The following is a 12,037-nucleotide window of genomic DNA, read 5'->3' as shown; positions in this document are numbered from 1 at the left end:
GGGGGTGGATGGAAAATGACCACGAGGACATAGCTAGGGTTTCAGGGTTGGTGTGGAAGGGCTGATGACTGCCGTTGGATCCACGATCATCCGACGGTATTCGATGCATGATCCGCGTGATGCGTCCACGGACCAATCAGAATACAATACGACGTTATGACCATCTAAATTGGTCAAAAAATTCATTTTCTATTTTTTCGAGTGCGTAAATTGAGTTTTTTTTAAATGACCTACCATATATTTGTTGCAAAATGGGACCAGATCATTTTTATAATATATTAGGCCATATTTAATGTTCAATTGACAAAATGATTGGTTGTCAAAAGTTTTCATTTTCTTTGGACGAAAAAACCATTTTTAATTTTCCGAGTGCCCGAAAGAAGGTTTTTTTGTGAAGGAACTACCAAATAATTGTTGCAAAATTGGACAATATTGATTTTCTAAAATACTAGGACATATTTAATGCACAATTGACAAAATGGTTGGGTGTAAAAAGTTTTGATCCACCTCTCGTGAAAAAGACAAATTTCCGCCGATTCAGTTGGAAGCGGGTCAAATTTGAACTGCAGCTGCCTCATAGTTCGCTATTTATTTTTTACAAAAATCATTTCTAGGTACATAAGTATCTATTTAATCAGAGAAACACCAAAAGTTTTCCAAGATTCAACCACTAGCTAGGAACGGTCAAGCCCGCCGTTTTGACCGCATTTTGAAACGGGCATAAAAAATTCAAAAAAAATCAAAAAATTGGGAAACCTTCGCATTGTGTCATTATATGTGGCCAAGTTCCCAAGAAAAATAACAAACTTGTAATACGGCAATTATTTTTAAAAAGTGTTCTCAGAAATGAGCTATCATCTCTGAAGATTCATGGCTTTCAAGCCAAATGATCAATCTTATGGCCACATTCATGGCATAGTTTGTTCAAATGATCTCATATTGTGCACAAGGGTGCATATTGGAATGGCAAACAATGTTGCCTAAGGAAGTTTTCATTTTCTTTGGACGAAAAAAACATTTTTCATTTTCCGAGTGCCCGAAAGGAGGTTTTTTTGTGAAGAAACTACCAAATAATTGTTGCAAAATTGGACAATCTTTATTTTCTAAAATACTAGGACATATTTAATGCACAATTGACAAAATGGTTGGGTGTAAAAAGTTTTGATCCACCTCTCGTGAAAAAGACAAATTTCCGCCGATTCAGTTGGAAGCGGGTCAAATTTGAACTGTAGTTGCCTCATAGTTTGCTCTTTATTTTTTCCAAAAATCATTTCTAGGTACATAAGTATCTATTTAATCATAGAAACACCAAAAAAATTCCAAGATTCAACCACTAGCTAGGAACGGTCAAGCCCGCCGTGTTGACCGCATTTCGAAACGGGCATAAAAAATTCAAAAAAAATCAAAAAATTGGAAAACCTTCGCATTGTGTCATTATATGTGACCAAGTTTCCAGGAAAAATAATAAACTTGTAATACGGTAATTATTTTAAAAAAGTGTTCTCAGAAATGAGCTATCAAGTGTGAAGATTCATGGCTTTCAAGCCAAATGATCAATCTTATGGCCACATTCATGGCATAGTTTGTTCAAATGATCTCATATTGTGCACAAGGATGCATATTGGAATAGCAAACAATGTTGCCTAAGGAAGTTTTCATTTTCGTTGGACGAAAAAACCATTTTCCATTTTTCGAGTGCCCGAAAGGAGGTTTTTTTGTGAAGGAACTACCAAATAATTGTTGCAAAATTGGACCAAATCATTTTTCTAAAATACTAGGCCATATTTAATGCACAATTGACAAAATGTTCTGGTGTAAAAAAATTTTATCCACCTCTCGTGAAAAAGACAAATTTCTGCCGATTCAGTTGGAAGCGGGTCAAATTTGAACTGCAGCTGCCTCATAGTTTGGTATTTATTTTTTCCAAAAATCATTTCTAGTTACATAAGGACCTATTTAATCATAAATACATGGTTTGGTGGCGATACGTCGAGGTTTGGGCGGTGGCCGAGGGCCCCAACTCTAGAGCGCGTAAACTCGCATGCCCGCCGCGTGGTCACCGCGTGACCGTGGCGTTGCCATGTGTTCTGGGCGGCCTAGGCATGTCTAGTGGGTTGGGCACTCCCCAGGTTGGTGCTAGGAAGAAAATTACAACATAAGATTCTCACGAGGAGACCAATCGATGCTCAAACATGAATTAGCAGCCAAGTGTTTGATTAGCGGTACGGGAAATGTACATGGCTAATGGGCGTGATTTTTGGCTGAGGATGATTAGTTACTAAGAAGACCGTTTTCACAAATTTTTAGCTCAAAAGGAGGAGCCTAGGTGGTACTTGCTTTGCAAACCACCACACTGGACATAAATACGAATGTTGAAGCTCGGCTCAAAATAATGAATGGATTGAGCTGGCATTTGGTGGAGGATGGTTATTTGGGCATAGGAAAGCACTGTAGAAAATGGATACTATTTGGACATGCCAAAGTGGTACTTCCTTCACAAACTGTTACTCTGAATAGAATAGGAAAATGAATATTTTTGAATTATTTTTGAACTAGGCAAAGAAGGTTTTTACATATTTGACGAAGATATGACCCAAAGAATTTATGAGATTTTTTTGGGAATTTTTGGAATGATAGAAATATAGGTTTCTTCATAACCTAGGGGAAAACCTGCCACATGGACATGACACATAGGCAAAACTGATGAGGTGGCGCCTAGTCATAGCAACCCACCACAATTTACAAGGCTATGACCATCTATATTGGTCGTTAACAACTAGAAATAAGGCAGCGGACTAGCGCTGTTAGCTTTATGACCATTTCATGTAAGGAAATTATGACCTTTTTGACCAAAATGGTCGCAATGGTTTAGGGTTTGGAGCCCCTCGAACAGCTTTTGACCAATTGGTCTCAAATGGTCATAAATCTATGACCAATTCTTCCAGGGTCACTGACAGAAGGTCATAAGTTGACATATTTCTTGTAGTGTACACCATATCCCTGGATGAACCTCCTGTAATAACCACTTAAGACCAAAAAGCTCCTCAGCTCTGTGACAGTTTTAGGTGCTGGCCATTCCTGGATAGCCTTGATTTTGGAAGGATCAGTAGCCACTCCCTCCTGGTTGATAATGTGCCCTAGATACTCCACTTGCTGCTGTCCAAAAGAACACTTTTCTATTTTTGCATATAACTTGTTGGCTTGCATAATCTCGAATACTTGCATCAGGTGCTCTTTGTGCTTGCTCATGGAAATACTGAACACTAGAATATCATCAAAGAACACTACTACAAACTTCAGGTGACCCAATAACATATTCATGAGAGCCTGGAATGAAGGGGGGCCATTAGTGAGACCAAAGGACATCACTAGGTATTCAAAGAGGCCCATGTGGGTGGAAAATGCAGTTTTATGAATATCTTCTTCAGCCATTCTGATCTGATGATACCCATTTCTGAGATCAATCTTGGAAATTTTTTTGGCTCCTTTCAATTGGTCCAACAGATCTTCTATCACAGGTATGGGGTACTTATTTTTGATTGTGATAGCATTTAGTTTTTGATAGTCAGTGCATAGCCTCCATGAGCCATCCTTCTTTTTGACCAGCAGCACAGGGGAGGAAAAGGGGCTAGCGCTAGGTCTGATTACACCAGCCTTTAAGAGATCTTTTATAATCTTTTCTAGAATTTCCTTCTGGTGATGAGGCATTCTGTAAGGTCTTTGGCTTACTACCTTTGCTCCTTCCATTAGTGGAATCCTATGATCACATGGCCAGTGGGGAGGCAGCTCAGTGGGTTCCTGATTTTTTTTTCATATTTTTGTAGCAGAGGTTGCAGATCAAGGGGGGACTTCCTGGATTTCTGCTACAAGTTCCACACAATAGGCAGTAAGTAAGAAAAACCCACAAACTGCTTGCTCTAACATTGTATTTGTATTACTATCAGCAGCAGTAGGTTGAGTAAGAGGTACTGTTTCATCCACAAAAGTGACCATGTGTCCCTTTGTGGACACCTTCATTTCCATCTTAATGAAGTCCATCTGGATAGGGCTGTATTTCTTCAACCAGTCCACTCCCAAAATCATATCATATCCTTTGAGTTTCAATACCCTGAAACTGTGTGAGAATTTCTGGCCTTGTATTTCATAGGGGCAGTTCTGGGACATAAACTCACTCCACAAAATTCCTCCACTAGCCACTACTACTTTCACCTTAGGTGTTGCAGTAGGAGTCACAGGTAGTTTAGCAGCCATTTCAGGTGAGACAAATGTGGAAGTACTACCACTGTCCACTAGTGCTGTTGTAACAGAGTTACCCACCTTAACTGTCAAGATAAATGTGTTCTTAGCTGCCCCAATTCCCATAGCTGCATGCATTGATACTTGCAGGACTGCATCAGCTGCTGGGGGTTCCATATTCTCCAAATCTGGATCTTCAAAATCAGTTACGTAGATAGTTTCAGGCATTGTTTCTTCTGGAGTTTGCAAAGCCTGAATTTGAGCCTTTTGGCTCATCCTACACACCTGTCTGTGGCCAGGCACCCAGGGCTCTCTGCATTTATAATAAACCTGATTTTGTTTAGCCTATTGAATGATAGTGTGTCTGGTTTGCAGTGGCTGGGCTGTAGGTATTTTTGGTTGTTTAAATACCACTTGTCTCTTAGGTTGTGGCACATAAGCTCTAACTTGCACTGGCTGAACAGGAAGTTGGGCCTTTTCCATTCTCCTGGCATACCAGACAGCAGTTTGCATGTCCTTAGGCTTAAAACACTCCATATGACTCTTAATATAAGGAGTGAGCCCAGACACAAAGCTTGTGACATAATAATCATCAGGTATCCCAGGGTTTTCTCTCCTCATTATATTCATCAATTGCTCAAACTGCTCTACATAGGCAGCTACTGTAGAGGTTTGTTGTGCAGCATGAAAAGAGCTCACCACATCACAGACTGACTCTGTAGCAAATATGTCAGACAAATAAGAGAAGAACTTGTGCGAGGGCACATTACTGGGAGCATACCCAGTGCCTCTCCACCATTGTACAGCAGGGCCTTTCAAGTAGGATACTGCCAACTCAGTCCTGTGTTCAATTGGTGTGCGAGCTGCAGCAAAATACTGCTCCAGGTTCTGTATCCAGGACTCAGGGTGAGTCCCTTCAAACTCAGATAGATTCAATTTTGCTGGTTTAACTGTCAACACCATCCTCCTATTATCCAGAGGTGTGTACAGCCTCTGTTTATGTCCATCAGGCCATTCCTCAATGTTTACATCTTCTACCAGCATCAGGTTCTGTTGTTGCTGTTGTAGTGTACCATTTCCAGCGGCAGTAGCCACCTCTTTAGTACTACCAAAATTGGGATGTCGATATGGCATCTTTGGTGTGCCATCTAAGTTTAGCTCTTTGCCATTGTGATCTTTCAGGGTTGCAGATCCTCTCACCAAAGGCTGCTCTTTTTCCTGTCTTGTTCCCTGAGGAGGAGTGTTGGGCAACAGTTGCTTAGGCCTCCCTGCAGGAATCACCGGAGTATGAACGTCCGGCGCCTTGTGCTGCACGCTGCCCTGTTCTGATTGGTCCACTGACTGGTCTTCAGGTTCAGGTTCGAGCAACAACCTTCTGAAATTGGCCTGGATCTTGTCAAAATTCACTTGCATAGTTGCAAAATTCCTGTTAACCATGGCCTGAAATTCCTGGAATTCCTTGTGATCTTGCTCTCTGTTGTGCTGCAACGCCTTGATATCCAGCTCCAACGACTGCAGCTGCAGATCCGCCGTCGTGTCTGATTCTGACGGCCCTGCCATGATGATCTGGGACTTTACTCCCACGACCAGAAGCAAGAACAGGGTTGGGATGGGAGGGAGTGATGTCGATCCAGTCACCGCCGCCTACACCGCCGCCTGCGCCTGCCTCCGATGGTACACGATCGGACCACAAGAGCTGGGATTTTACTCCCCAAGGAAGATCCTCAGGTAACCAGGTTGTAGTTCCGGCTATACCCGAACGCTGCCACTCCGGCCTTCTCCAAACTTCGCCGCCGCCAGATCCGAGGGGAGAGAGGGATTTTACAGCCTAAACCAACCTCACACCGCTCAACATCAGCACCGCCGCCGAGGAAGGACTGGCCTCTGATACCAATTGTCAGGAACCGGACAGTGATTCACTGAATTTAAACACCAACTTATCACAATTGCAGGAGAAAATTGGGATGAACTAGGGTTTGTATTGCTTGAGCAGGAAGGGAAAGTAGTTTGCACGCCGTAGGCGGCTTGATGGGATCAACCCAATTACAATAACATGTCCAGAAGAGAAGGGAATGGGTGGCTTTATAGCCATTACACGCTAACTGAAGGAAAAAGAAACAACGGAAAGGTAAAAGCACTTTTCGAAAAGTGAACAGCGGTGCTGGGTTGTCTCGGGATCGTCCGATGGAGGATCAACGGCTACCAATACTTCAGGCACGCAGGAACAGGGGAAAGCAGAGGATGTGTAGCCTGACATGGAGGAGAAAGAAAATGGAGGAAAGAAGATGAAGAAAACGGCGAGGAAATCCAACGGTTTTAAAATCGATAGATGCTAGCGTTGTTTTCAGGCATGTGAGAATGCGACGACTAGGCGGTCTCATTATTTATAATATTTTCACATCTCGTCCACTTACCAAGCCTGTCCATGGCAATTTTTGTATCCGAAAAATTGCGGTCAAGCCTGACATTGGCATCTTGATTCTTGAGTTTCTTCCCAGTTAGTTAACTCCACGACTTGGATGTTGTCAGTGTCCTACGTACGCATAGGTTTGCCATAGTTAAGTACGTGTGGGATCTACTAATCGATCGAGACTGACCATTAGAGCCCACAGATCGAAAACCAAGTTCCCGAGCACGATGAAATTCCTTGTGACCCAGTCCTCACCGCCGGTGCTCATCGGCCCGTCGGAGCCCACGCCGCCGGCAACCTGCCTCTCACTTCCACCGACAAGGCTGTCCTCTACATGTCTATCTCGTCGCTCCACGTTTTCGACCGCCCGATCCACGAGCCGGCTGAGACCATAGGGCGTGCGATGTCTCACGCACTGGTCCACTACTACCCCGTCGCCGGTCGCCTGGCCGTCAGTGGCCCGGACGTCCAGCTCGCATGCACCGGCGACGGGGTTGAGTTCGTCGCCGCGACGGCGAACTGCACTCTGGAGGATGTGAGGTTTCTCGACGCGCCGCTGGTGACCCCTCTGGATGCCCTAGTCCTCCGGTTTGGCGAGCGCGCCCGCCTGGCGGAATGCCCGCTGCTGATGATGCAGGTCAACGAGTTCGCCTGCGGCGGGTACGTCGTCGGGGTGACGTGGAACCATGTCGTCGCTGATGGCTTTGGGGTGGCCCAGTTCCTAGGAGCCGTCGGCGAGCTTGCGCGCGGGCAGTCCCCGCCGTCCGTCGTTCCAGTTAGGCACGACCCGTCGCTCCCGGAGATTCCGCACCTGTTCGCTGCCGTCGGGCCGTCCCTGTCCTTCAAGCACGTCGAGTTCGCCTACACCGACGTGACCATCCCTTGGAGCTTCGTTAACCGCATCAAGGCCGAGTTCCGGGGCCACGGCGGCGTCGACCAGTGGTGCTCGACGTTCGAGGTTGTCGCCGCCGCGATATGGCAATGCCGGACCCGCGCCATCAACGCCGACCCGGCCTCCCCCGCTCCGCTGGTTTTCTCGGCCAACGTGCGGAAGCACATTGGCGCCAAGGACGGCTACTACGGCAACTGCATCGCGTTGCAGATGGTGGTGACGACGTGCGGCGCGGTGGCGAACGGCAACGCCTCTGAGTTGGTGAAGCTGATCAAGCACGGAAAGGAGGGGATACCGGACATGCTCGGGCACTACAAGCCCGTGTTGTTCAGCGAGGAGCTCGTTGCCGCGCTGAACGGGTACACGCCGCTATTCATGACGAGCTGGGGCGGCATAGGGCTGGACGGCGTCGACTTCGGCGGCGGGAGGCCGGCCAGGGTGATGGCCAACATGGAGATGACGTGGACGCTAGGCTGCGTCGTCCCGTGCCTGCCGTGTTCGAGGAAGGACGGCGACGGCGTGAATGTACTAGCGTTCTGCGTGAGGGAGGAGCACGTCGACGGTTTCCACGCCGCAGTGGCGACGCTCCGATGAAATCGTATGATCGTTTTGCACATTTGCTGTTTTGTAATACGCAGTTTTTTGTGATTCAGATCTTGCCAGCGGCAGTTGTTTGAGTTTGGAGACTGCTGCAGCAGGCGGATTCATGTTTGTCTTAATAATTTCGTTGCCTAGATCCTTGACATCGGGACTAGTTTTGCAAGTCGTGTTAGGCCTTCCACTGTGTAGTCGATGCCCCGTTCATTAAATATAGCCGGCTGGGCAGCGATGCCCTGAAGACATTATTTGGCACACGTCTCACAATGTGGTGTTCGCAGCCTTGAAAAAAGCGGGACCCAAGAGGCCAATAAAATACTCAACCAGCCATCAACTACTTGCTTTACATGAGTGTCTTCGGTCTGTTTCACTTCCTTTGGTGGGCCAGAGAGCTAATTGTTTGCTGCTTGTGGATTTGGCACCGAAGCAGCTACTTGCTCCGGTTCCCAGAATCTTTTTTATGGCACCGGCTGGACAATGGAGAGCACCGATGCCAAATAAAGCAAAAGTGTATTTGGCATCACTTTTGGCCTACATAGTGGAGGGCCTTATTGTAGGCCTAGGGGGCAGTTGGTCATATATATGTATCTTATTTTGTGCATTAAAGATAGGGAAACGTTTCCGGCCGGACGGCCGGCTGAAGCGACGCGCCGGTCGCCTCTGTCGCTAACCCACACGCCTTTTGTGGCCCACATGCAGGGGCGGGCCGCACACCCAATAATACACCACACGGAGCTTATCCCCTTTCTTCTTCATCGATTTCTTCTCCACCGAAACAGCTCGTGCTCTTCTGCACACACCACGGCAACAACTCCATAAATCCCCACCTCTTCCCTTCTCCTCTTAATCCTGCCTCATGTGGCGTCTACCCCTCGCGCAAGGCCATCGAGCTGGTTTTGCCAGCGGGAGCGCCCTCCCCTGTTTCTCACCGCTTTCCTTGTGTGCGGGGACGACGCGGAGCAGTCACCGCCTGCGCTACGAGCCGGCGACGTGTTGCCGGTACAAGCGGTGACCGACGAGGTGCGGGACGACCAGCGGCGACACGAGGTGCGGGGGTGCTGCATCCGCATGCACGCAAAGCTGGAATGGCCACGACCGAGGTGCTACAACCGGCATGCAACCGTGCTACAATCAGCACGCGGCGGCGACGGCCATTGCTTGCGACTTTTGCTACAACCGGTGACAAAAAAATGCTACAACCGTCCACCGCGATGTTGTGACCCCGTGCGGCGACGGCGTCGCACAGAGGTGCTCGAAGCGGTGAGGTTATTTTTGCTGGAAGCGGCGAGTTGGATTGCTGGAACCGTGGTCAGCAGATGTTACCACGGCGACTTCTGCTACCACAGGTGAACTCTCGGATGCTTCGTCCACGCGCCACCACGTGCTGGAACCGTGTTCACCGGATGCTACCATGGCTACTCTCGAATGTTGCATCCACGACACCACTCGCTGGAATGGTTGCCGCCGGGTGCTACCACGGCGACCGGCTGCAACTGGCAACGAGGGCTTACAGCAAAAAACCTTCAACCAGCGGTCTGATTTGCTGGAACCGGCATCACAATTTGTTGCGCAGGGGACAGACCAGATGTCATCGTTGTTGCAGCTGGTGAGCGGCGCCGACGAGTCCGACGAGCAGGACGGCGATTGGGGACGGCGAGCAACGCTACCTTGCTAGAAGCGGGAGGCAGTGGGAGGCCGTGCGTGAGAGATGCGGGTAGGAAAGGGGATTTTTCTTCTATTTTTTCTTTGAATCTGGCGGTCAAACGTGCTTCGGTCCGACGTGTGCGCAGCGACCGGCCCAAATTTGGGCCGGTGCACCGGCGCGTATCACTCGCCTTAAATATATCACCATTTATGAAAATGTATCGTGGAAGTTGCTTGATTTTTTCATACCACGTGCTTGGTTGGATTATGGATATGTTCATAAGCGAAACTGAAAGATGCTAGCTTCTGGATTCCTTGTCCTTTGTGATATACTCATTTTGTCCAAACTAACTTTTACTAGTCAAACTATCTTAGAGCATCTCTAACCGATTCCATAAAAGGTGTTAGGGCATGTACAATGGTTCTATCTTAGGAGTGTCACGTAGGATAAATGATGAGGTGGAGGAAAGAGAACTCATAAGAAAAGGCTAAGATATAACTTATTGTAGACATACTTTTTTGTCATCTCTAAATTACATGCAAGACTTAAGATAAGACTGTCTTATCAACCATTGTAGATGCCCTTAGAGGAGTAAAAGTCTGGTTTTGCTCCGCTAAACCACACCTAACCGATTCGTTATACCTATTAGAGGAGTAAAAATTTACTCCACGGTCGCTCCGACTCTTCAATAATCTTGGCCGCCCATCCGTGGAGTAAAACCCCCCTCCACCCTAGACCTCATCAATTCCGACGCCGCTCAATCGCTACCTCAACCCTGCTTGAGCACCCCGCATTCCCGCCGGCGCGCCTCCGATCCACTCCGGCACCTCCCTACCACCTAAATGTCCGGATCTAGCTGGCGTAGGTCCCCACCGCAGATTATAAGCGTTGTTCCACGCCGCCACATGCAGTCGTCCCGAGCCCATGATCACGATGGAACCTCTTGCGGTGGCGCGCCCTCCTCTCGGCTCCCGAACTTGCCACCGGTGGCTCATCCTCCTCCCGGTTCCCCGAACAGCCACCGGCGCCATAGATGAGGTACCTCGGCATGCAGCAGCGGTCATGGGGACGTGGGTGGCTGTGATAACGTAGTGTGAAACCCACCGCCGCATATGGATCATCTCCTACCAGTCTGCGGTGTAGGCAGCACGGGTGTACATCATCTAGTCGGTGCGCCTCCACGGCGCGTCGGCGTGGCTCAACTTCCCATTCGGTTGTCTCGGGCGATCAACACTGATCCTGGCTCCCCCGCGCTGCTAGTTTTCTGGGCCAACGTGCAGAAGCAGATTGGCGCCGAGGACATCTACTACGGCAACTACATCGCATTGCGGATGGTCGTGACGACGTGTGGCGCGGTAGAGAACAGCGACACCGCTGAGGTGATGAAGCTGATCAAGCACAACAAGGAGTGGATACCGGACATTCTCAGGAATTACAAGCCCGTGTTGTACAACGAGCTCCTCACTGGTGCGCTGAACGAGTATACACCACTATTCATGTCAAGTTGGGGCATCCTAGTGCTGGATGGAATCAACTTCGGTGGCGGGAGGATGGCGAGGGTGATTAGCAACATGGAGATGAGGTTAGTATTGTTGGGAAACGTAGTGGAAAACAAAAAAATCGCCCTAATATTACCCAAGAACAATATGAAGATGCATATAAGGTTTGGATCAACGATCATTACCGACTTCGGAGTGTAGCGGAAGTAGACAAGTCGGTGTAGATCGTACTTGGAGTCCCTTGTCCCATAGATGAACGGCCCCGTGAACCGCCCATGAAGGATTCCTCGAACAAAAGACAGAAAGCACGACCTCTCTATTTGATTGCAAGCGTACGATCTTTAGGATTCGGCAGCGCTTTACCGTCCAGAGCTAATCGTCACCAAAGAATTAGAGGGAGGAGATTATAACCACACTGGGCTTCCAATTATGAGAATTAGAGGTTCTAAGTCAATCTCTAATTGATCAATTAGGATCAACTATAACTAGAACTAAAGGAACTAGACGGGAGACTCAAAAACTTGTGTATCCCACAAGACAAAATCCTCTAATATATATAGGTTAGAGGGGAGAGGAGGGGCTTCCACCAGGGAGGGAAAGTCCCTCCCTCCTTTGTGCGCCGACCAAGGGAGGGGAGGAGGAATCCTCCTCCATCTCCAATTCGGCCTCCCCTATAGGAAGGGGGGGGGGGGCACCTCCACTTGGGCCCTTGTGGCCCAAGTTGCCTTCCCCCACTTGGCCTTTTAAGGCCCGTTGAT

General features: G+C 48.0%; 1 pseudogene; it reads left to right on the top strand.

The window, feature by feature from the left end:
- The first annotated feature begins 6,873 nt into the window (after nt 1-6,873).
- Nucleotides 6,874-8,132, top strand: LOC119279152 (annotated as a pseudogene).
- The last annotated feature ends 3,905 nt before the right edge of the window (nt 8,133-12,037 follow it).

This window comes from Triticum dicoccoides, chromosome 3B (assembly GCF_002162155.2).
Source record: "Triticum dicoccoides isolate Atlit2015 ecotype Zavitan chromosome 3B, WEW_v2.0, whole genome shotgun sequence".
Lineage (NCBI taxonomy): Eukaryota > Viridiplantae > Streptophyta > Magnoliopsida > Poales > Poaceae > Triticum > Triticum dicoccoides.
This window is presented reverse-complemented; position numbering and strand designations above follow the sequence as displayed.